The 25136-nt window shown below is 45.5% G+C and overlaps 1 long non-coding RNA gene across 1 annotated transcript in view; it reads left to right on the plus strand.

Moving 5' to 3' along the window:
* The first annotated feature begins 7561 nt into the window (after positions 1-7561).
* Positions 7562-25136, plus strand: part of LOC143269041 (uncharacterized) — a 42455-nt gene continuing 24880 nt past the window's right edge. The window contains exon 1 of the long non-coding RNA XR_013045345.1: positions 7562-8055. This is a non-coding gene — a long non-coding RNA (uncharacterized LOC143269041). The remainder of the gene's footprint in view (positions 8056-25136) is intronic.

The following is a 25136-nucleotide window of genomic DNA, read 5'->3' on the forward strand; positions in this document are numbered from 1 at the left end:
TCTTTAAAAAGTAGTAAGCATCGGGGTCACAGATGTAGCTCTCCACTAGAGCACTTGCCTAGCATTCATGAGGCTTTGGCTTCAAGCTCGGCCAAGAAAAAGTAACCAAGTCCCAAGATTATACCTCACTCAGAACACACACCTCGAATAGAAAACTAAGCTCAAAGAGTTTTGTAAGCGTATTGAAAAACATTGGGGTTGGGGACTTAGCTCAGTGGTAGAGCACTTGCCTAGCTAGCACAAGGCCCTGGGTTCAGTCCTCAGCTCCGGAAAAAGGAAGAAAAAACAAAATCAAAAAACATTGATGTTGTGTGTCTTCCTGTGCGTCTGTCTGTCCGACTGTGTAGGTATGACACAGTGCGGTACGTATGCGATGCTCAGAAGACAACTTCCTGGCGTTGGTTCAGGCTTGGCTCCCTTTCTCCTTGAACCATCTCACGGGCTCCTTAAGATATTTTGAGACAGTTACCTTCAAACTCTTCCACTAACCCAGACATCAGTGTCTGGGAAATATATGTCTTGCAACTTCATCAGCCCCCTGCTTCCCAACATTGCTCTTCCTGAATAAAGACCGTTTCACCACCCTCTCATCTTCGTCCATCTTGTAAATCTGGGAGAGGAGACTTGAGACAGTGGCCATGGTCACTTGGTTGCCATAATGAAGGGAGAAAACAATTTGTGAAGTTCATATCCACAAGTGAAAGATTAAGGTTTGGACTTTGTCTCTCACTCGGTACAAAAAATACCTCAAAGCAAATCAAAGATTTTGATGTAAGACCCATCACCCTGAAACTACTAAAGGAAAACATATGGTGATATTTTTCTGGATCGGAACTCCAAAGGCAGAGGAAACAAAAGCAAAAAAAAAATTGACAAATGGGAAGTCCATCAAACTAAAAAACTTCTGCACAGCAGAGGAATCAAATGATAGAGTCAAGAAACAGCCCACAGAAGAGAAATGTCAGCCAGCAGTTCATCTAATAGGTAGTTCATAGCTAGAAGGTTTAAATAATTAAAAAATAACAACAATTCAAATAAGCAATCCAGAGCAAAAACTGGATAAATGATCTCAATAGACACTGCAAAAGAAGAAACACAAATTCTTGGAAAGGTCTCATGGAATCAGTGTTATGGGACTGTATGCAGTCCTTCATCCATCAGAACCTGTCTCCTTGTCAAGAAACAAGAAAAAAAAGATGTCTCCTCAAGGACTGAAATTGGGGTCATCCCGAGTGGACTTCAGGTACACCGCTCTACAGAAAGGCTTAGGAGAACCATAAGTTTTTGTTCTTACAAATGTGGGAATTGCTGGAATATTTTTGCGGGGTGGTGGACAGAGCTTTGACAGCCTTCCAGGATGAAATCACCTCTGGCCTTCTCTATGAATAAAGCCCTCACTTGTTCCTGGCTAGGGTGGACCTCGCTGCTTCCTGAAAAAAATTCCTGGCCATGGCTTCACATCCCTCCTCCTCCACACAGCCTAATATTGCTGAGGCCTAGAGTCGCCCCTCTGGGAACAGCACAAAACCTGGTCTGTTTTGAGCAGAGGCCTGGGCAAAGAGGAATCCCCCAAGAAGCCTCCCTTCAAAAATCTCAGCTCGTTCTCTCTTCTTGCTATGGCAGCTTCTTTCTTTAGACATAGACAGATGTCAGAAAACGATACATCCCAAGATGCTTAATAAGTTAGGCTCTAAATGACGATTCAATGTCATATTTTCATCAGAAAAGCTGGGAGAGCCGGGGCAGGAAGCAGCTGCTTAGGGATTTATTTGGTCTGTATCTGCAGAGATTAATCCCCCAATCTCCACACTCAGCCAGGCTGGAGATGGCAGGCCCCTGGGCCACGGTGAATCCACTACTGCCTGTGGTTCCTCCCAGAAGTTAGTTCTCATTTGGATACATACACACACACACACACACACACACACACACACTTACAAACACACATACACACACACAAACACACATATACACACTTACAAACACACACACTTACACACATATGCACACACACATACACACTTACAAACACACATACACATACAAACTCGCAAAAACATATACACACATACTCACACATATATAAACACACACACACACACACACAAATTTTTTAATTTTTTTTGGTCCCCATGGTCAGCTGCTTGTGTCACAATGCTTCTATGACTTTGTTGCCCTGATAGTCTCTATCCTCTTGGTTTTTAAAAATGTCTATCTATCTATCTATCTATCTATCTATCTATCTATCTATCTATCTATCTATCTATCAAGTTGAGGAGTATGAGTGCATGTATGTCTGTGCACCATACTGCGCAGTGCCTAAGGAGGCCAGAAGAGGATGTGAGGTCCTCTGGAACTAGAGTTCCTGACAGCGGCGAGCCTCCAGGTGGGTTCTGGGAACCTATCTCAGACCCTTTGAAGGTGCAACCAGTGCTCTGAATGACTGACCGCTGTCTCCAGCCCTCTTCTGATTTCGGCTTCTGCTTTGTCAGACTTGGCCTCAGGTCCTCTCTGGAAATGAGCAAAGTGTTTAAGACACTCGGTTTCCAAGTCCCATCTCCCAAGCCATAGCCAGCCGGACTCTTCTTCCTGTTGTTATGACAGCGGTCCTCAATCTTCCAAATGATGCAACCCTAACCATAAAATATCTCTGTTGCTGCTTCGTAACTGTAATTTTGGTACTGGTATGGATCATAATGTAAATATCTCACATGCGACCCTGTGGGGGTCTTGACCCACAGGTTGAGAACCACTGCCTTAGGCCATCAGTTCTGAACACCCTAAGTAATAGTGTCTCTGTTGAAAACTGGTAGCTCTCAATGACCCCCTTATCTGGCACAGATTCGGGCAACCCAGGGTGCCCTGGGGAAATATGTTTGTTGAATGAATAACAGAAGCTCTGAGAAAGGAAGAGACCCAGGTGAGCCCCACAGGGTAGAGAGTCTCTCAGAGTTATTACCCAGGTTCCCAGTTTCCTGACCCCTTTAACTGATTGAGGTTTGCATTTTCCTTGGGAGAGCCCTTTTAGGTGGAAGGTTGTTAGGAAGGAAAGGGTCTTCCCCTTGGAGGAAAGTGGGACACACTGCAGAGTGGAGGTTGGTGAGCATTATTTACAAAGGGGCACACCGTGGATATTTTACACTTTGTTCCACCTAGCTGGGCGCCACTGAACCTACGCACTCTCGTTATCTGTGAATTCTGCTTTTACGAATTTGCCCGCTCACTAAAATGTATTTGTAAGCCCCTCATTGATATCTAAGATGGAGGCTGGAGAGATGGTTCAGTGGTCAAGAGCACTGTCTGCTCTTCCAGAGGAACTGGGTTCAATTCCCAGCACCCACATGGCGGCTTAACAATTGTCTGTAACTCCAGTTTCAGGGACTCTGATGTCTTTTTCTGCCCTCCATAGGCACCAGGCACGCACATGTACTTTGACATACATGCAAGCAGAACACTCATACACATAAAATAAAAATAATAAATCTTAAAAAAAAATACTCAAGGTGCCTTGATGGGTATTAGAGGGTATGTGAAAAGCAGTGAAAAATTTAAGATCCCTGAACTTCCCTGTTCCCAGTTGCTGGTAAATTACAGCAACTTCCTGTGCTCTTTTTCAACTTCATATTATAATGGAGTACCATTTTCACAACTGTTTCTAGTTAGTACCTTTTTATTTTCTTTCGTTTGCATTTCTGTGTTTTTTGCTAGAACTTCACTGTTTAATGTCCCCCCTACTCCCTTCCCCCTCCCCCCCACATACACACACGCAGCTCTGAAATGCTGCCTTGTGTTCCTATGAGCAAGACCGTATTGTACTTCGTGGACAAACACCTGTTCTGGAGAGACTCCCCGCAATCCGAGTTTGAGGTACTACTGGGGAGGAACCCTGTATACTTGCACTTGTACTTGTTTCTGAGACAGAGGCTCATGTAGCCCAGGCTGGCCTTGAACTTGGTATACAGCCAAAGATGGCCTTGAACTCCTGATCTTTCGGCCTCCACTTTCTCAATCTGGGGATTGCTGGTATGCAACACCAAAGCTGTCTGAGCTTCATTCGATGAGTCAACAATTTATGGTAAGGGAAATGTCTTCGTCAAATAGAAGCACACATAGAATAAAAGTGTTTATTGATAACAAACAAAAATAAGACACAAGAAACTCACATTTGTGTTTTTCCTAACATAGCGTTTTTCCTAACACAGCGTTTCCTAACATCAGCGTATTTGCTGATTCCACATTCGTGGTAGGTAACTTCACAGCCTAAGAGTATCTTGAGTAACAAGAGCTCTTTGAAGACCACTCTACAGAGTGAGGAGAAAGCAGCTTATATATTATGAAAACGGTTGGCATGGCTCCATTTAGACCGCGACCCACTGCTCGCCAGTTCCTACTGAATGAACCACCTCTTTTCAAGACATCAGATGTAGAGAGATCTACAATCTTGTTTGTGTTCAGGCAGCCGGACTTGGGGGCCAGGGCTCTCTAACTATTGGCTGCCTTGCTTGAGGCAGTTTTCCAGAGCCCGTGATACAGCCCTGTGTCCCTTAATGATCAGTCCAAGAAATGCAAGGCCCTCACCGTGCTGACACAAACCTGGACGGCACGGACAGGTCACCTTAGGCGAGTCCTTGTTGCGGTCAAGAGACGTGACTAACCAGAGATGTGTGAGGCCAGTACTGATACAGCCCCGTGTGTTATCTGACACCAGCCCTGGTCGTCAGTAAGTAGAATTTAGAATACACTCCAAAATAAAAACAACAACAAAAGTATAGTGCAGAAAATGCAAAAGCCAGCAAAATAGTTATTTGCAACTGTTAAGGCCTCTGTAATGTGTGAGTACTTTCACACACGGCAGCACAGTATTTCACTTATACCAGCATCACTGATATATATATATATATCGTGCTGTGATATCATGGCAGCTGGGATGTCACTAGACTACAAGCTTCATTATACCATCTTTTGGGACCACTGCCTTCTAAGTGGCCCTTTGCTGGCCAAAACCTCATTAGGAGACGTGGGATGATAAAATGGAAAGAAACAGGCAAACTAACCAAGGCTACAGTGCGGGTTAAAACCACAGCAACATGGGGTTCCGTGTGTGTATGAGGTTTTCTCCACTCAGCCTCCTCCACCCCCATCACGTCCAGGTCAACAGGGTGACCTTCACTATTCAGGTTCATTCTTTGGACCTTGCCCAGACCTCATACAGAAAGTGGATGCTGACAATTCTCCCTTCTGCTGAGTCCTTTTCACCATTTTGTGAGGTCACAGACACCAAACAGTTTAACTGGACAGGAAAAACAACAACCACCACCAAAGCGAATCAGGAAGATTTCCCAAAACCTGTAGCCTCGGGGGCTGTAGGTCAGGGATGAAGAGCTTGCCTAACATACACAAGGCCTGAGATTTTTATCTCCATCGGGGACAGATGAATCAAATCAGTAGCCCGGGTTCTGCTGGCTGGCTCACAACACGGTTTCAGAGCGTTGCCGGGAGGTGTGCCCACCCCCACCCCCTTGCCCCCAGCCTTATTTAGCTTCATGTCAGTCAGACAGTTTTCAGGCGGGGGACAGAAACCTGCTGGTGAGAAACTTCTCAAGTGTCACTGCTTGCAAAAGACCGAAGAAAAACAGAAAGCCCCGTTTATTATCCTGACGGAAAAGATAACATCGCTTTGCCCTTTTGGTTTGTTTAAGGTTAGGTCCAGAGGATTCCTTGAAAGTTGCCTAAGAAGAGAGTTTGTCGAACATTTCTTCCCTAACTGCGTTCCCGTTCAAAAACGAATCGCATTAATAGAAAATAATGACTAATATCATAAGAAATGATGTGAGTCTTCCCACTTTTAAGATAGGAATAATGACTGATTCCAGCCTGATGATGATTCAAAGTTATTTGTTACTTGACACTGACTGGACTTGAGGTTACGTAAAAAAAAAAGGCGACAAAATTAAATCGGCACTTTAACCCCAATAAACACATAGCACTTAATAGATATGATTTCATTAGCGCTTGCATACTAGAATTACAACATTCCTGAACCCATATCCTCGGATCTTAGTTCTGCGGGCTACCTGAGGTTTGCCTAAATCATTACAGTCTAAGGACGAATCACGGAGGAGGCTCAGGAAGGGGACCGAGCGGGCACGTTCTGCACGCAGGAAGGGCTGCACGTGGAAGGGTGTCCTGGCGGGTCTAACGCGGAGGGGGCCCGGGGCCTGGGGCGGGGCCGAGCAGCCGGTTCCAGGCAGCTGAGACAGCCCAGCTGGGGACTCGACCTAGGGTGGCCGGGGGGCGTGGCGAGCTCTCAGTCACGTAGCCCTGAGCCTTGCAAGGTGGTTCTGCGCTACCGAGGACTGTGGACTCCTGGAGGTCAGCATTTGAGGGTGTAGGGATCATCTGGGTTTTCCTAACCACATCTTATTTGCACACTCGCTAAAAATTGACAGAAAACAGGAACCAGGCATATTGATACAAGTTGCACATTGCAAAGACAAGGGAGTGCCGTCGTGGCTGCAGGGACCGAGGATTTCAGTCGTGTTTGGCAGATAAGGAAAAGCCACCCCACCCCCACCCGCAGGCATTACATTATTGCCTCAAACCATCCTACCCTTAGCCTAGTTTTTGTTTGGTAACTTAAGACTTTTAAGCAAAGTCCCGGAAAAGCTAATTCATGTCCGCAGCTGTGCAGAATGCTGGTGCGCCTTTGTGGCGGATCACTTGTTCAATCGTTTAGGAGCCCCCCACCCCACCCCCGACACCCCTACCGGAGCGGGCTACAAGAATGTAGTCTGAAGAAGGGTGATTTGCCCTGGTCCTTGAAAGCAGCCTTGTTTACTATGGCTTGAGAGTGTGTGAGCCTCAGAGAGCGCCCAGGGTTCCTTTCTGTCTACCCCTGCCACCCAGACAGCTCAGGGAACTGCCCTCCCCGTGTGGTGAAAGGAAATGATTCTCCTTGGACTTCCGTCATTGTGTGCTTTAAGGCCACACAATTTTTCAAAATTCTGGCCACACATACAGCCTTCCAAGAGGATGGATAATCAAACGCAGAGTGTGTTAAGACACCCATGCTGCGCTGTCCACCCGGAGCCGTGCTGTTCCAAACAGAATTATGAAATGCCCTGGCTCCTCCCCTTCATCTCAAGCATGCCACCCAAAGTGGCTCCACTGTTCCCCTAGGCAGGGTGCGAATGGCAAGAGGTTTCTGCCAGGTTGAAGCTAAGGTTACCAAGTGAGTAGTGGAAAGCCTGTAATCCCAGCCATAGTAGAACAGCAAGTGCAAACCTTGCCTGGGGTACCGAGGGAGTTCAAGGCCAGTCAATTAGTCAAGACTTTGTCTCAAATACAGAGCGGTGTGTAGCCTGGGTAGCATCCTCCAGGCCCTCGTTAGCAACGGAAGTAAAAGGCGCTGTGTGTCCCTGGGGGAGGAGGGGTAGCTGAGGCTGGTTATGGTATTGTGCAACCTCTTTCACAATCTGGCCACACCATCCCCCACCGAGCCCCCCACCCAGAGTCCCCCCACCCCTCAGGGTTGTGGGTCCCATCCCTTGTCTGGCCTTTGTTTCCACGGGTTGATTCCTCTTCCCTGTTCCCTACTTGTCCTTCACCTCTGCTCCATGTCACTTCCCCCGCCATCCCTCCCTGCCGCTTTCCCGAAGTCCTTGACGGTGGGGCTAACACAGCATAACTGTTGGCAGGGGTCAGCTTTCCCTTTTGGATCGGCCACTTTTGGAAACAGGAACTGAGCCGCCTTCTTCTGTCAAGGTTTCGCTGGTATTTATAAACTTCTGCCTGACTGCTGGAGGCTGGGAACAGATTTGAGAAAGGAAGTTCTACCCTCTGGGGCCGGAGGAGGGGAAGACCGACCATAAACAGGAGAAAGTAGAAGATGCCCAAGGCTTCCATCCAGGCTCTGGGGAACAATGGGGGGATTTGGGCGGAGGTGGGGGGGCAAGGCAGCTCTCAGAGGGTCACAGAAGGCCACACAGAGAGTGACATGCTGTCAGCCTGAGGGTGGTGACCGAGGGAACAGTGGGTGTTTAGAGGCCTACCAAGGTAAGTGGTGAGGACAAGTTCTAGACCTTCTTGAAAGGGAAAGCTGATAAATGATTGGTGGACGGAGTTGGGGGGAGGGGACAAAGGGAAGCGAAGGGGGCGGGGATGGGAGCCAAGGGTCACATCAAGGTCTTTGGCCTGAGGGAGAGGGCTGTGGGGGTTGCCCATGTGGGGAGCACCCTGGGCTGTTAAACTGTTAAGGTGACTGTGTGGCTATGGGAGCAGTCAGTCTGGCATTCTGGGTAGCCACCCAGGGCTTGGCATGAGGGTCAGACATACAAGGACACACAGTGGGTATTCAGGAAAAGGACCAGCTGACTAGGTACTCAAAAGAAATAACATGGCTTAAAACAGAACCTCGATTACATGGATTTGTGAATTAGAGACAGGGCAGTGATTTCAAAGTCCTCTCCTCTGTTGAGTGTATGCAAAGTATTCTTTTAGGGAACGTGCTCAGCTGGCCGGGCCGCCTGGTGATAATAGGCTTGTCATCTCAGCTACTTGAAATGCTGAGGCAGGAGGATGATCAGTTCGAAGGCTTGCCTGGGCTACAGAGTGAGTTCAAGGCCAGTCTGAGTAATTGAATGAGACTGTTTCCAAATGGAAGTTTAAAAAGGGGCTGGGGTACCCCAGCCTTGAGTTTGACACCCAGCACCTCCTTTTCCAGAGTGCCAACTTCCAGTCTTTGTCTCCCTCCTCCTGGATGGGGTAGCTTGTCCTCAGTGGCACGTCAGTCTTGCTATTTCCTGAAATGAGGGGAGACCAAAGACCCTTCTCAGCTCTGGAAACGTCCCTTTATTTGGGAACAACACAGGACCATTTAGTCTAATCATGAGGGTTCTTCTTTACCCAGTTACATCTTTATACATAACCTGTAGGGTGAAATGTATTGTTTTTAATCTAATGATTGGTTGTCATACTTTCCTATGAATATCTTTGTTTTAATCTGGGGTTGTAAAATGGTTTTGTAATCCCAGCATTTGGGAGGCAGAAGTGGGAAGATCCAGGGTTTGAGGCCAAATGGAGAACAGAGTAAGACCTTGTCAAAAAAAAAAAAAAAAAAAGGACAAGAAAAAAGAAAAAGAAGCTGATCAGTCCTCTCTCTCTCCTCTCTCTCTCTCTCTCTCTCTCTCTCTCTCTCTCTCTCTCTCTCTCTCTCTCCGTGTGTGTGTATGTATGTGTGTGTGTGTGTGTGTGTGTGTGTGTGTGTGTGTGTATGTTAAGGTGTGTGTAAGAGGGGGTGGGGGTGTATGAGGGTGTGTAGAGGAGTAGGTATGCGTGTGTGTGAGGCTGTGTGTATGTGGTGTGTGTGTGTGTATGTGTGTGTGTGTGTATGTGTGTGTGTGTGTGTGTGTGTGTGTGTGTGTGCATGTAGCTCCCCCTATCACTCGCTGCTGTGCAGATTTTTGAGGTGGTCCTTATGTTTCATTTTGGTTTGTTTTGTGACAGTATCTCACAGAATCTGAAGCCCACAGATCTGGCAAGAAGCAGCTGGCCGGGAAACTTCGGGGATCCCCAGTCTTGGCCAGTCCGGCAGTAGGGATCCAGGTGCACACCACGGTGCCTGGCTTTTTGTGTAGGTGCCCTGGATCTGAAGCGAAGCCCTTACACTTACTTGTATGGCAGGCATTTCTCCACTGAACGCTCTCCACAGCCCCTATTTTAGCATTTGAGCTTGCGTGGTCTCCTTGATTTTCTTAGTTCTTGACCATTGTCGCCTGGGCTTCTGTGTGTCTCTTTGTCTTATCTCTCAGTGGTTTTTTTTCCCCTGACCAAGCTTTCTTTACAATTGTTCCCAAATTCACCTTCTCACCCAAGCCACCTCATACATGAGTACAGTCAGTTTTGTTGATGGGGAGTGGTGGTGGGATGGGAGGGTGGGGAAGTGTGTGGGGGGGTAGGGGGTAGGGGGTGTTGGGGGATGGTAAGCATTCTGGATCTTCAGAACCAGCTCTTGCCACTTCTCACACGGAAACGTCTCTGGGATCATCCCAGACATTTCTGTCTTCTCGGGGTTGTTCAGCTAGACATTCACAGATATTTAGGATGTAGGGTGTTAAATTAACAATTGCAGAGGAGCATGTAACCCTCCAACATTTCAGCACTGAAAACCAAACAGGAACAAAAACTCAGTGATTATTACACCTGAGGTTCCCTCATGAGCCCACAGTTTAAGGTCTGGCCTGTAGTCCTTCACTAGGGCTGCCAAGATCCAGTGCTAAGGTGATTTATTCATGTGGCTGGTCGGTTAGTAGGGGCTGCACTTGGGAGACATGGTATCTTTATGACATGTTAACTTGCGAAGACCCCTGGAAAACAAGATGGCGGCTGCTTTGCTCTCCAGAGTTTAGCTTCAGAATTTACACACCATTTTCTGTTGGTTACTAAGCACATCTCTTGTTTCCAGTGGAAGAAATCCCCATAAGGTCTCAGGAGGCAGTGGGCTTTGGATACCATCTATTGCCATGGTCTAAATCACTCTGACTTACCCCAAACTCAACTCCCTGACATCTAGGACAACCTCTCATTGGTGAATTGTCCTCCTGCTCCCAATGCCCTTTGGTCATCTCTCTGCTGTGCTTGCAAACACTGTACTCAAGTGGTTGAGTTATCCTTCTCTCTTCTTGAGATGCCTTCAGGCATACAAGAATCAATTGTTGTGGTAGTGTGAATGTAATCGGCCCCTATAATTTCATAGGTAGTGGCACTATTAGGAGTTGTGGCTTTGATGGAGTAGGTACGGCTTTGTTGGAGGAAGTGTGTCACTGTAGAGGAGGACTTGGAGGGCTTTTGCTTAAGCTTCCCTCAGTGTCACGGTCTCCTTCCGGTTGCCTGCAAGATGTAGGACTCTCAGCTACGACTCCAGCACCACACCTGTCTTCATGCAGCCATGATCCCTGCCATGATGATAATGAACTGAACCTATGAAACTGTAAGTGAGCCACCCCTATTAAAATGTTTTCTTTCTAAGAGTTGCTCTGGTCATGGTATCTCTTCACAGCAATAGAAATCCTAAGACAGAAGTTGGTACTAGGAGTGGGGTATTGCTATGATAGGCTTGACTTTGCTTTTGTCTGGAGGAATTTGGACTTTGGTACTTTGGCTTTGGAAAGGAGTGGAATGCTTTAAGCACTGCTTAATGGGCCATACTAGTAGGATCATGGAAGACAGTGGTGCTGAATGTGATTTGATGAATTGTGGGGGGCCTGGCGCAAGAGGTTTCTGAGGAGAAGAATATTAATATGTGGCCTAGAGATCATTCTTGGGATTCTTTGTGAAGAAAGTGACTGCTTTTTGCCCTTGCCCAAAGATTCTGCCTGAGGCTAAAGTGAAGAGTTTTGAATTAATTCCATTGGCAGAGGAAATCTCAAAATGGTCTAGTATAGACTCTGATGTGTGAGTATTAGTGGTGACTCTAATGAATATTTATAATGAAAAGGAGCAAGCTAAGCAGAGTAAATTATAATATGTAAATTTTAAGGAGAAAAAAAAAAAGCACCAGAAAGTGGAATGGAGCTAAATCTTATGTTCAAGGAGATAAATGGATTAAGAAATGGAATAAAGGGGGTGGTGACCTCAGGGCAAGATCTTACCCAGCTAAGTTTCCAACTTGTGAAAAGAAACTAAAGAAAAACTTAGAGCCAGGTATGGTGGGGCACACCTTTAATCTCAGCCCTCTGGAAGGCAGAGGCTGGTAGATCTTTGAATTTGAGGCCAGCCTGATCTGGAGATCCAGTTTCAGGATAGTCAAGCTTACACAGTGAAGGACAGAAAGCTGGTGAAAATGTAATTGAATGAGGGGACCATGTTCCAGCTCCAGTAAGCAGCAGAACTTGGCAGCTTCAGACATGTGGTTCTGGCTTTAGAGTTAAGGATAGAAGAAAGGGGTTATGGAATTTACCCCCAAGATTAAGGAAAACTGCTGAGGTCAGGCACGTGTCAGGGGTGTCCCTGAATGGAGGCCTAGACCTTCCATTGTGTGAAGCTGTGAAGTTGAAGCCTGGATCCTTGGAGAACCTAAGATGTTTCAAATGCTAGAGTTGTGGGATACCTGCCGAGAAGAGCTACTAACTGGGAGTGGAACCAGCCCAAGAGAAAGAAGTGTGTTGCACTCAACAAAGCTGAATGGAGTTGGAGATCTGAAGAGCATTTTGACATTAGACATGGAGATGTAGAGTTTGGAGTTTGCTCAGCTGGGCTTTGGTTTTGTGTTGGTCCAGTGTTTCCTCACTATGCTTCCTTCCCTACGGTTTGGAATGGTAATGTATATCCTGTGGCATTATATGTTGGAAGTATGTGATCTGTTAATTTTAATTTTATAGGGGATTCTAGTTAAGAGATTGCATGAGTCTCAGAAGAGACTTTGGACTTGGAATGTTAAAACATTGTTAAGACTGTGATAGAATATGGACACTTTGGAAGTTGGACTAATTGCATTTTGCATTATGATATTGTTACAAGCATATGGGGACCAGGCAGTGGAATATGGTAGTTTGCGTGTAATTGGCCCCCATAATCTCATAGAGAGTGGCACTATTAGGAGGTACGGCTTTGTTGGAGGAAGTGTGTCAGTGTGGAGGTGGGACTTTGAGACCTTTTACTTAAGCTTCACCCAGTGTGTCAGTTTCCTTCCTGTTGCCTACAAGATATAGGACTCTCATCTACAACTCCAGCACCATGCCTGCCTGCATGCCGCCATGCTCCCCACCACGATGACAATGGACTGAACCTCTGACACTGTCAGCAAGCCTCCTCAATTAAATGTTTTCCTTATCAACGTTGCTCTGGTTATGGTGTCTCTTCACAGCCATAGAAATCTTACCTAAGACACTTATTAACTGGATATCCCAATGTCTAGGGTAAAGACATTAGCATAGTATGGGCAATGGTATGTCTCTGCATGGTAGGCTCTCAGTGGTGTTCATACAATAAATGTGTGAACAAATAAATACCCTTCACCAGCCAGAAACAGTTTATAAAGCACTTGATGTGTATCAGCTCAGGTTTTCTCAAGTGTCGGCTGCTTGATGTTCAGATTTGAGCTTGGCCATCTCGTTTCTCACTCCACCTCACCGCTGACGCAGGCCACACACTCCCCGTTGACCTAGAAATTCCATTCCAGTGATTTATTCCAAGGATATAATTGCACAGTTGGCAAAGATGTAGCTAATGGCAATGGTTATTTCAGTTGTTCGTGTTGGTAGGTCTGTTAGAAGCATAAAATACCAAAAAAGAAAAAAAAAAAAAAGGCAATTGGTTCAAATAAGCAATAATGAAACACAACTTCATATAGCCACCAAAGTATTACTACAGAAATCTATTCATTGATATAAAATGGTGTCATTTGTTGTTGTTAGAAGAAATAACAGAAAGACATACAATTTGTATTTAGTTGTGGTAAAGTACTTGACACAAAGTTTACCTTTTTTATTAAAAAAAAAAAGATGGTTTTTATGTGCATTGGTGTTTTGCCTGCATGTATGTCTGTGTGAGAGTGTCAGAAGCCCTGGAACTGTTATAGACAGTTTTGATCTGCCATATGGGTGGGAATTGAACCTGGGTCCTCTAGAAGAGCAGCCAGTCTTCTTAACTCTGAGCCATCTCTCCAGCCCCTAAATTTTACCTTTCTATTTAGTTATTATTGCCTTCTGTTTTGCATTGTTGAGACAGGCAGACTCTTGCTGTGAAGTTTAGGATAGCCTTGAACTCACCAAACACCTCTGCCATCCTTCTGAGTGCTGGGGTGACGGCTCTGCATCTCCACGCTTGATAAGACTGACTGTCATAACCCATAACCCATCCTTAGTGTGGTGGTTTGAATAAGAATGACTCCCATAGGTTCATATATTTGGATGCTTGGTTCCTAGTTGGTGGAACAGTTTGGGAAGGATTAGAAGGTGTTGTTAGGGTGGGAGGAGGGAGGACAGGGGAATCCGTGGCTGATATGTAAAATTAAATTAATTATAAAATAAAAACAGAAGGTGTTGTTAGGATTCTGCTGCTCCTCCAGCTGCATGACTACACACTCGCAGTTCAGTAGCCAAACAAGGGGTCTTACGTCATCCACATTGTGGTCACAAAATCTGCATATGCATGGTATAGCTCTGTAAACCCACATACACATGTGTAGAGAAATCCTTAAATAGCGGGTCACAGATTCCTCCCTTCTCTTCTGCTCTCCCCCCCCCCCACCCCTTTGTGTCTTTCACAGGCCTGCTGGCCACGCTCTATTCTGTTCCCCCCTCCTCCTCCTCCTAATAAAGCTCTGATACTGGGTATTGTCCTGCCTCGTGATCTTTCTCCTAAGGTAACAAGCGCCGTATTTAAAACCAACAGGTGTGGCCTTATTGGAAGAGATGTGTCATGAGTGGGGGAGCGATGGGAGGTGGGCTTTGAGGTTTCAAAAGTCTACACAAGCCGGCGGTGGTGGCACACGCCTTTAATCCCAGCACTCAGGAGGCAGAGGCAGGCAGATCTCTGTGAGTTCAAGGCCAGCCTGGGCTACCAAGTGAGTTCCAGGAAAGGCACAAAACTACACAGAGAAACCCTGTCTCGAAAAAACAACAACAACAAAAAGTCTACACCAGTCCCAGTCTCACTCTCTCTGACGTAACTAGCAGATCTAACGCACGTTCTCAGCTACTGCTCCAGCATCATGCCTGCCTGCTTGTTGTCACGCTCTCCACCATAATGATCATGGACTCACCCTCCGAGACTGTAAGCAAGCCCCCGATTAAACACTCTCTTCTGTAGGTTGTGGTGGTCATGGTGTCTCTTCACAGAAATAGGACGATGACTAAGACACTTGGTGCATGGTTCAGTGGTACTACAGGTAGCTACCATCTCTCATGCAGCCAGTCTCCCAAGTTCTTTTCTTCTTGCAGCACAGAATTTACAGACCCACCAAATTCCTTTTTACTCTTCCTCCAGCCCCTAACGACCACCATTTGTGCGCTGGTTTTCATAAGGGTTATTTGGTTAGGTATCTCACATGAGTGAAATCATGCAGTTCTTACCTTTCTGCGGTTGGCTTATTTCACTTAACTCATCTCAAGTTTCACTGAGGGTGTAACAAAGTTCACAGTCTTCTCCCTTTCTAAGGGTGAATAGTATTCTAATGGGTGTGTGTATGTGAATGAGATTGTGTGTATATTAAATTTTATGAATTTATTATGTTTAGCCACCATCCATTGATGGACATTAGGTAGTTGCTTCTTCATTTTTCTTATCATGAATAATGCCTATGTGGACATGAGTATACTCACATCTCTTGAAGACATTGCCTTCAGTCCCTTGCTTAGCTGGATAGTAATTCTATTTTTAAACTTTTTTGTTGTTGTTGTTGTTTGTCTGCTTGTTTTTGTTTTCCAAGACAGGGTTTCTCTGTATCCTTGGCTTTCCTGGAACTCGCTCTGTAGATCAGGTTGGCTTTGAACTCAGAGATCCACCTACCTCTGCCTCTCAAGTGCTAGGATTAAAGCTGTGCACCACCACCGCCCAGCTTAAAGTTTTGGAGGACGACCATACTGTATAGCTATCTTGCTTAAAAATGGCCTCCTGATTCTGCCCAATGACGCCATAATATCACGTTTCTCTCAGGTCTTTGGCTTTCACTTTTCTGTCTGCTTTGTGACTTGACACCCTGTTCCCCAGCCACCTTACTCTACTATCAGTGTTCTTAGTAGCTCAGTGACTTTTCTTGAATCTTCTCTCCTGTGACTCCATCTGTTTCCACGGTTTTACCTCTCATCTGCACGCTAATTATTCCCAGCTAGTGCGCACACCTGTTTGGAAAGCCCGTCTTACGCTGTATGTTCCCTGTTTGTTCTTCTCTGTCTGTCTTTCCCTTTCTGACCCGTCTCTCTGTCTCGGCACATCAATTATTTCTGGGTTTCATCAATAGTCTCTCTGATTTCCAGGAAGGTTTGTCCTGTGACCGTTTCAAACATGACTTTGAAGGCTGGAGGTATGCAAGCTTGGTCAACTTACAACTTCCTCTTGGTGGGTCCCCTCAGGTTGGCTATATCACTCTTCCAAAAGCCACAGATCCCAAGAGATCCCCTTGTCTCCTCCCCCCCCCACTTCTTTCTCTTTCCTCCCATCTTTAAGGCTACCTATAGACATGGCTCTGCACTGCTGCTGCCATCAAAGAACCACAGTGTCGTCCAGCTTCTCTTACGCTCTGCTCACACTATTGTAAATGACCCATTTATTAAACTTTGCCATCAGGACCCTGTCCTGACTTCTCCCCTTGTGAAACTCAGTCTTCATAAACATTACAGCTCAGCCCAGGACTTCTGGTCTTCCTAGCACCCTCCTGCTTTTTTTTTTTTTTTTTTTTTTTTTTTTTTCAAAATCTATCTTTGCAAAATACACTGTGTGACCAGACCAGGTGTGCCCAGGGTCAAGATGACTTCTCTGTCTTAATTGTCCTCATGCTCCATGTTATCTGACACTAAGTCTATAAACTGAGTTCTACAGAGATAAACACTTCTTTTCCTTGGGCTCTTAGATTACCTATTACCATCTCAAAACATCTTTCTCTCCAGGTTCATTCTAGCTGCTGGCCTGGTTTTGTTTGCCTCTTAGGGAAGGAGAACATTGATCTCCCTCAGGAAGTGTGCATTTTTACTTAAATGTTTTGTTCTTTTGGTGGAAAGAATGACTCTGAAGGTATTAGAGATAACACATATATCTTCTCAAGGTCTTCCAGTTTGGAAAGCAGCTTTTACCAGCTAATCCAACACAGCAGACTTAAGCTTCAATGTCTCCGATCTGCATCTGTACTTTCTTTAAGTACATCTGTACTTAAAAACCTTACAGGAAACAAGTCATGGAGACTTAGTCCACCCTCTGCATTGGTAGAAATGGACCGCTTGACCTCACAGGTTTCCTACAAGGCCGTTTATTTTTAACAAAGCAATCTCACTGCATTTACCATCACCGGGTAGTAATCCTATGTTATCAAAAGGATACAAATTAATACTTCAGAGCTTTATTTCCAACAGACGACACCAAAAGAGGAAAAAAGAAAAACAAACAAAAAACAGGAATTTTTAAAAAATTGTTCCTCCAAAAGCTGAATATGTCAGGTAAACCATTTACCCTGGAGTATTCTGAATTTCATGTCTGTGAGAACATTGGTTTGAATTACAGTCTGATAAGTGACCGTTTTAATTCTCATTTTCTTGATCATTTCTTTTCTTTCTTTCTTTTTTTTTTTTTTTTTTTTTTTTGAGCTGAGGCTCAAACCCAGGGCCTTGTGCTTGCTAGGCAAGCGCTCTACCACTGAGCTAAATCCCCAACCTTTCTTGATCATTTCTAATTGGGATACTTCCTAGCAGAGTATTATCATCTCCTTTTAGCAGGACCTACCTCACCCAAGTATTTTCTTGACTTTGCTTTAGAGCAACTCTCTTCTGCGTCAGTACCAGAAAGGTTCACGTACTCATCCAAACGAGCAATATAACACTCTTTCTTCCTACTGCTCACTGAGCCACACTGCAGTGTGACGTCCATTCTGCAGTACCGGAAGATGATGTTAGGAGCTGTACCATCCCATTCTGCACCGTGTGGCCATGGTCATGCTGCGTGCGTCATGGTGGAATCTTACCATGAGCCCAATTCCATTGTCTATGAAAAGGAAAGCTATAATCCTAGACTGTGCACTCATTTCAAACCCCCACATACAGAAGCAGATCTAGGAAGGTAGAATATAGATATTTAAATTGCCAATTCCACACCTCGATTATTTGGCATAGTCAGTTGCAAGTTTAGGAAAGAAAAGAAGCATACAAAAACCTAAACGAAAGGATAAATGCTGCCTTTTATATGAAATCTTCACCTTGGATGAAAAGAAAGTAGAAGTGTCCTCGTCTGCAGGAACTGAACAGAGTGTTTCCCTGCTTTCTCCTGAAGGGGCTGTTTGAATGAAACACCCATCACTGGTGATAGAGGACTCCGAGCTGAGGAACCATCACTAAGTGAAGGGTCTCTAAATTGGTTATATTTGCTTGAAAACTTAGGAAGGGACCACACAAAGGCAACCAATGTCTTGCACGCTGATGTTTTAAGGATACAGGAGACCGTGTGGAAATGAGGGGAATATATAAAGGACATGACTGATCCATTCCAGGAGCATTACTGATGCTATGGGTAATCCATGAGGTTGGATCTGGTCTTCAGTCTACGTTCCCCAAGAGGCAGTCTCTAATACTAGTGAAGGAATGTATTTGCTACCAAGAGTGAGGGCAAGCAGGCAAAGAGCAAAAGCTTCCTTCTTCCATGTCTTGCTATCAGGTGTGGCCCAGATTAAAATAATTTAGAGATAGTCCTGAATATAAAACTTCTATGCAAGCCAGGTACTGTGGCTGAGTTGGTGGTCACTTATCAGACTGTAATTCAAACCAATGTTCTTCTCACAGACACGAAATTCAGAATACTCCGGGTAAATGGTTTACCTGACATATTCAGCTTTTGGAGGAACAATTTTTTAAAAAATTCCTGTTTGTTTTTTCACTTTATGTGTTTGATATTTTTGAGACAGGGTCTTTCTATGCAGTCCTGGCTATCTGGGAACTGGCTACATAGACCAGACTGGTCTTGAACTCTCAGAGATCCTTCTGTCTCTGGCTCTGAAATGGTGGGATTAAAGGCAAATATCACTATGCTTGGCTTTTTTATATTTATTTATGGTGTGTGTGTGTGTGTGTGTGTGTGTGTGTGTGTGTGTGTGTGTGTATCTATATGTCTGTGTGTGAGTGTGTGTCTGTATGTATGTGTGTGAGTGTGTCTGTGTATGTGTGTCTGTATGCATGTGTCTGTGTATGGTGATATTTTGTTTGTGTTCTAACAGATAAAGCTTGCCTGAAGATCAGAGTGTAGAGTTAAGCCAGGCAGTGGTGGCACACACCTTTAATCCCAGCACTCAGGAGGCAGAGGCAGATGGATCTCTGTGAGTTCAAGGCCACCCTGGGCTACACAAGACTGATCCACTCTAAAAGAGAAAATAGAGCCAGGCAGTGGTGGTACACACCTTTGATCTCAGCACTTAGGATCTCATGCCTTTAATCCCAGCACTAGGGAGGTGGAGACAGGAAGTGATATGGCTGGACAGAGAAAGAAATATAAGGTGGGAGGAAACAGGAACTCAGTGTCTTTGAGGCTGAGGAGCTGGCGAGGTAAGAGATGATGGCTGTGGCTTGCTCCTTTGTCTCTCTCTGATCATTCAGCATTTACCTTGATATCTAGCTCCAGGTTTTTATTATTAAGACCCATTAGGATTTGCGCTACATCTATGTGCAAGCATGCACATGCATACAGCCCCTGTGTGGAGGTCAGGTGACAATTTGTAGGAGTTGGCTCTCTCTTTCCAGAATATGGATTCTAGGGAATGAACTCAAGTTGTCAGGCTTGGTGGCAGGAAACTTTCCCCACAAAGCCACCTCATAGGAGTGACAATTTTAAAGCTCCAGAAGCTAAAAATTAAATTAGATTCTTCGGCATGATGGCACACACCTATATCTAATACTGGCACTTGAGCAGAGAGGCAGAAGGATTATTAATGAAAGGGCAACCTGGGCTGCCTCAAAACACGAAGCAAAGCAATGGAATTCTTATTTGCTGCCCCCATCCTCCTCACGGTCCCGTTTAAATAGGGAGTGACCTAGGCATGTGTCCCTCAAGTGACCGACCCACAGCGCTGTCCCCGCTGTCCCCACGGTGTGGTTGAGAGTTTCTCAGATCCGCTTGAGCATCCCATGCACTCACGCTTTCTATTCTGGTGGAGCTGCGGAGGGCTTCCGCTTCTGCTGGCGCGGCTGCTTAGATAAGCAGTACCAGTGCATGCCGGGAGTTCCTGAGCAAGCTCGCTGGATGCTTCCTTCTCTAGTTGTCCAAAGTCAAAGGAAACTGACCACAATGCACAGCCTCAGCTTTTTTTTTTTTTTAACCTAATGTTATCAGTGCTTGCTACCCTCTGCCGAGGTCCTGGATGGACAGTTAGAAAACAGGGATTTTTGTCAAAAAATAATTGGGCTGATATTACATAATCGAAGTCATACAAGGTCTAGGATCTCACCCCCTTTATTTCTCTTCTCTGTGACTTTTATAATTCTGGGGGAAAATGGGAAAATATTTGAACAGTGAGAGCTGGAGCCACCAGGTCTGCCTTGGGCTCATTCATGCCTGTGATTTTAACCAGATGGTGTTAAATGGGCCTTTCTGAGGCAGGCCCGTTTCCTTCTCCTATACCTACCCCTGTAGGGCCACTAGGGACGGTGGAGCCCACGTTTAACACGGAAATTGTGCAAGCCAAGAAGCTGAGCAGACCAGAGAGACAGGAGGCAAGTTTCACGTCTTTGCAGAGAGCCAAGGTGAACGGGAGGTTGGCCACTGAAGTGGGGACCCAGTGAAGAACTGGATGGAAAGGCCAGCGTGGCCACCCAGGACATACCCTGGTGGCCCCAGCTTTGCTTTTCAGAGCACGCAAACCATTGCAAAGTCGAGGCATTTCTGAAGAATGGCCTAGAGAACCTGGACACCTCTCCTGCTGCCTTCTGAGCTTCTTCACGGTGCCTGGTGGTTTCTCAGCCTCTCGCTGACCCACCTCTAGAATGTTCCAGTCAGGACGAGTGTTCTTGCCTGGCCTACAGCACATATGGATTGTGTAGCGCTAAGATAGGAGGTCGGAAGAACTACACTTCTCTCGTGTCTTTCTGGCCCTCCTCTTCCTTAATAAAATGTGTTATTTCCTTGATCTGTTCCCCAGACTCAAAGAGGAATGCTGCTACATCCCAGGAGACTTCTAAACAGAAAAAAAAATCCCTGTGATAGAAAAAATGTGACTGGGGCTGGTGAGTTGGCTCTCTGGGTAAAGGTGCTTGCAACCAAGTCTGAGGACCCCTCCCTCTCCTCTCTTCATCTCCTCCTGCTCCCTCTCAAATTCATGACCTCCTCCTCCTCATCATCATTGTCATTATTATTGTATAAATATGGATGTGTATACACACACACACACATATATACAACCTGCTAAGTCTAATTGTATGTGTTTAAAGATGACTATTTGGAGACTTGTCTACCGCTTGGGGACTTGTCCTTGGAGAGGTCTAATTCTCCCTTTCTTAGCAGCAATTAATTGACTGTAGCTCTTCATCTAGTGGGTGGGTGTGGGGGGGGACCCTTGTGAGATTTTCCCCATTCGCACTGGCATGTCAACTTGATGGTGTCAGGCAGGTCTTGTTTAGACAGTCATGCTGTTGGGATTTCCCCATCACACAAAGACGACAGTGTAGACTTTTAAAGGAGATTTTCTAGCAACTTGCTGTAAGGTATTGTCCTCCCCAGACAAGGCTCTACCATCTTCATGAGATCCGTGGTGCCTACTTGAGCGGGTCCATTGTGATCAGGCAGATTGTTGACATTCCCTCGGACAATGAGAGGGTGGGAAGGGTCATTGGACCCTTGCAAGATATTACAGTCACTTCCCCTTGCCCTTTGTATGCATTTTTTCCCTTATTGGACTTGGTTTCGTGGTCTGGGGAAGGTGCTAGAGTACATGGGCTGGGGGTGATGAGGGAGAAGACTTCATCTATGCAGCTGTTGGGGGCAGCCATCATCCATCGGGGTACAGCCCTTCCTGTGTTCCTGCCTCAGGACCACCCACTGTCCTAGTTAGGGTTTCTATTGCTGTGAAAAGACATCATGATCACAGCAGCTCTTATAAGGAAAACATTTCATTGAGGGGGCTTGCTTAGAGTTTCAGAGGTTCAGTCCATTATCATCATAGTGGGGAGCATGGTGGCATTCAGGTAGATATGGTGCTGGAGAAGTAGCTGAGAGTCCTACATCTTGCAGGCAACAGGAAGTCGACTGAGACACTGGGTGGTATCCTGAGCATAGGAAACGTCAAAGACCGCAGTGACACACTTCCTCCAACAAGACCATCCTCACTCCAACAAAGTCACATCTCCTAATAGTGCCACTTCCTATGAGATTATGAGGGCCAACTACATTCAAACTACCACACCCTCACATCCACTTAAGGATCGGGCAAGATCTTTAAGGAAGCCTAATTAACTCAGTTTCTCTAGGGTGAACTGTGGTGGAAACAAGCATCAGTTATGAGGAAGGGGTAAACTCCTCCTAGGGAGAAAATTCTCACAACACTTACTTGTACCTAAAAACAATCAAGTTGAGGAGCTCATATTGTGTGCAGACTCTGTGTTGATGGACAGACACACTCTTGGGGATTTACTGTGTTAACACTAAAGATACTTTAAAAGTTGATTATATGGGGAGAAAAGGCTGAGGGATGGCTGGATGTGAGCATCAGTACAGCAGGGAACTTTTTACACTGGAAGCTGAATACACTTGATCTGTCTGAGGCACATTCTGCAGAGAGCCGCAAGCTCTCCAGCATGCACCTTCCAAAGACTTCCCTGGAGTGACTAAAGGAGCAATGACTCATGGGAGAGACTGTGGGGATACTGTGTCCCCCAAAATATTGTGCATTCTAATAAACTTATCTGGGGTCAGAGAACAGAGCAGCCACAATATTAAACATAGAGGTTAGGCAGTGGTAGCACATGCCTTTAATCCTATCACTTGGGAGGCAGAGATCCATCTGGTAAACTTACAGAGGTAAGTTTAAAGTCAAACTGGAAACAGCCAGGCATGGTGACTCACGGCTTTAATCCCAGAAAGTGAGCCTTTAATCCCAGGGAATGATGGTAGAAAGCAAAAAGGTATATAAGGCGTGAAGACCAGGAACTAGGTAGGTTAAGCTTTTAGGCTTTGAGCAGCAGTTCAGCTGAGACCCATTCAGAGGAGGACACAGAGGCTTCCAGTCTGAAAAAATAGGATCAGCTGAGGAATTGGCAAGGTGAGGTGGCTGTGGCTTGTTCTGCTTCTCTGATCTTCCAGCATTCACCCCAATATCTGGCTCCGGGTTTGTTTTTAATTAATAAAAACTTTTAAAATTCATGCTTCAAGAGACCAAGTGAAAGCCGCTGGCTGGGGTCATAGGAATTAGCTCCCAAGGAAGTATGTGAAGCCCACAAAATCACCATGGGTCTTCAGTGAGGCATAGAAGAGGGAGCCAAAGGAAAGAGACCACCGCAAAGGCAAGAGAAGGCTGAATGTAAGGACCACTCATCATGAAGAAAGAGACCAGCTTCAGTAGCAAATACCAACAGGGCTGTGGGTGTGCCTTGGGGTAGAGCATGTCCCTAGCATGGGTAAGTTCATAAGTTTAATCCTTGGTGCTGAAGGGGTGGGGGGAGCCTGGCATAGTGGCATATGACTATAATAATCCTTGTACTCAAGAAGCTGAAACAGGAAGATGTTGAGTTGGAGGCCAGCCTGGGCTACATAGAGAGATCAAATATCAAACAAAATAAAACAACCAGAATGTAAAGGGAAAAAAAGCCATAAAAATTAGCCTGGGAGATGGCATTTTGCTGCTAAGGATATGTTCTCTGCCACAAAGATCATCTTGCTGAGGTAAAGAGGGGATTAAAAATAAGCCATAAACTAATTCTAAAGAATCTTTCTTTTTTTTTCTAAAGAGAGTCTCTGTGTGTTCTGTTATTATTGACCTTTCTTATGTTTGTCAGGTTTGGTCTAGATACATGGGTTAGGTGAATCCTTGTCCATATGAAGAATATTAGTGTATCCTATTACAAGTGCCCCTGTCATACCTCTCCATAGAAGGGATAGTCAGTGTCCAAACAGCATCGTTGAGCTATATGTTGCCACCAGAGCAATGGGAACTTCCCACGCAAATAACCCCATCTCTACCTTCCCCTCTTTCTACCACCAGCCTCAGGCAGAGCACGCAGCAATTAGGAGCTGCGTTCAAAAAAGGTTGTGAGGGACATCTGGGGAGAATTTGATTCCTAAAACCCATGTGAATAAGGGTGGACGTGGACAGACCTGTGGCCCCAGCACTGATGAGGCAGAGGAGGCAAGCTGCTGCCTGAGGCTTGATGGTCAGCCAGCCTCATGTACTTGGTGAGCTCCAGGTCAGCAGGAGACCTTGTCTCAAAATCAAGGTGAGCTGCACCTAAAAAAAAGATGCCTGAGGTTGTCCTCTGGCCTCCAGTCACATACTTGCACACTCACGAGCACCTGCCTGCATGTACACATGCACACAAGGAAGAAAAGTGGAAAACCTTTGTTAGTGAAAATGAATTCACGGGGCCAGTGAAATGGCTCAGTGCACAGGCGTGCTTGCTGCCAAGCACGATGTCCTGATTTCAATCCCCAGGACACATTCGCTAGAAGGAGAACAGACTCTACAAGTTGTCCTTTGACCTCCACGTGCACATGTGCACGTGTGCTCCATGTGCATGCTTCTACACACACAATAAAATAATGTAATTTAAAAATAACTTATTAACTCTCCACTTTTGAGTATATGTTCAATTACTGTTCTGTGTGACTGCTTGGGAATTACACGACCACACTACTATGCCCAAGATTTCCGATAACCCCTGAAGCGTGCTTGTTTTCATGAGGAAAATCCTTGACAGTTCAATTTTGTGTCAAATGAAGTGCTGGAAGAGACTTTAGTTATTGAGACTTAGATATTCCATTCACAATTTCTCATGGGAGAAAAGTGAGCTCATCACCTTCACTATGAGGTCAGATGGTACTGGTGGACAAAGATAAAACTTGAACTTGGGAGAATATTAGACATACAGAAAACTCAAACACACACACACACATGTATTATGCACACACACTCTCTCTTTTAAAAGCTCTTTAAAAGCACCAAAAAACTTAGCCCACGAGAGTGACCCCGCCATCCTGATGGGGATTCCTGGTGACCTTAAGAGTGGTCTTTGAACGATCACACAGCGTGACATGCCATTTCCTAGACATGATGCAGATATTTCAGTGTTGGAACCAGAGCATCAACGACTGCTGAGATGAGATTCTCACATGATTGGGCCCACTAGGAAGAACCCTGAGGCAGCTCATGAGGAGTATACGAGCAGCTCATAGGCCTCAGGTGATGACATGAGACACAGGGGAGTCACACCTCCTGGAGGGTGTAGAGACCATTAACCATTGCT

This window comes from Peromyscus maniculatus, chromosome 17 (assembly GCF_049852395.1).
Source record: "Peromyscus maniculatus bairdii isolate BWxNUB_F1_BW_parent chromosome 17, HU_Pman_BW_mat_3.1, whole genome shotgun sequence".
Taxonomy (NCBI): domain Eukaryota; kingdom Metazoa; phylum Chordata; class Mammalia; order Rodentia; family Cricetidae; genus Peromyscus; species Peromyscus maniculatus.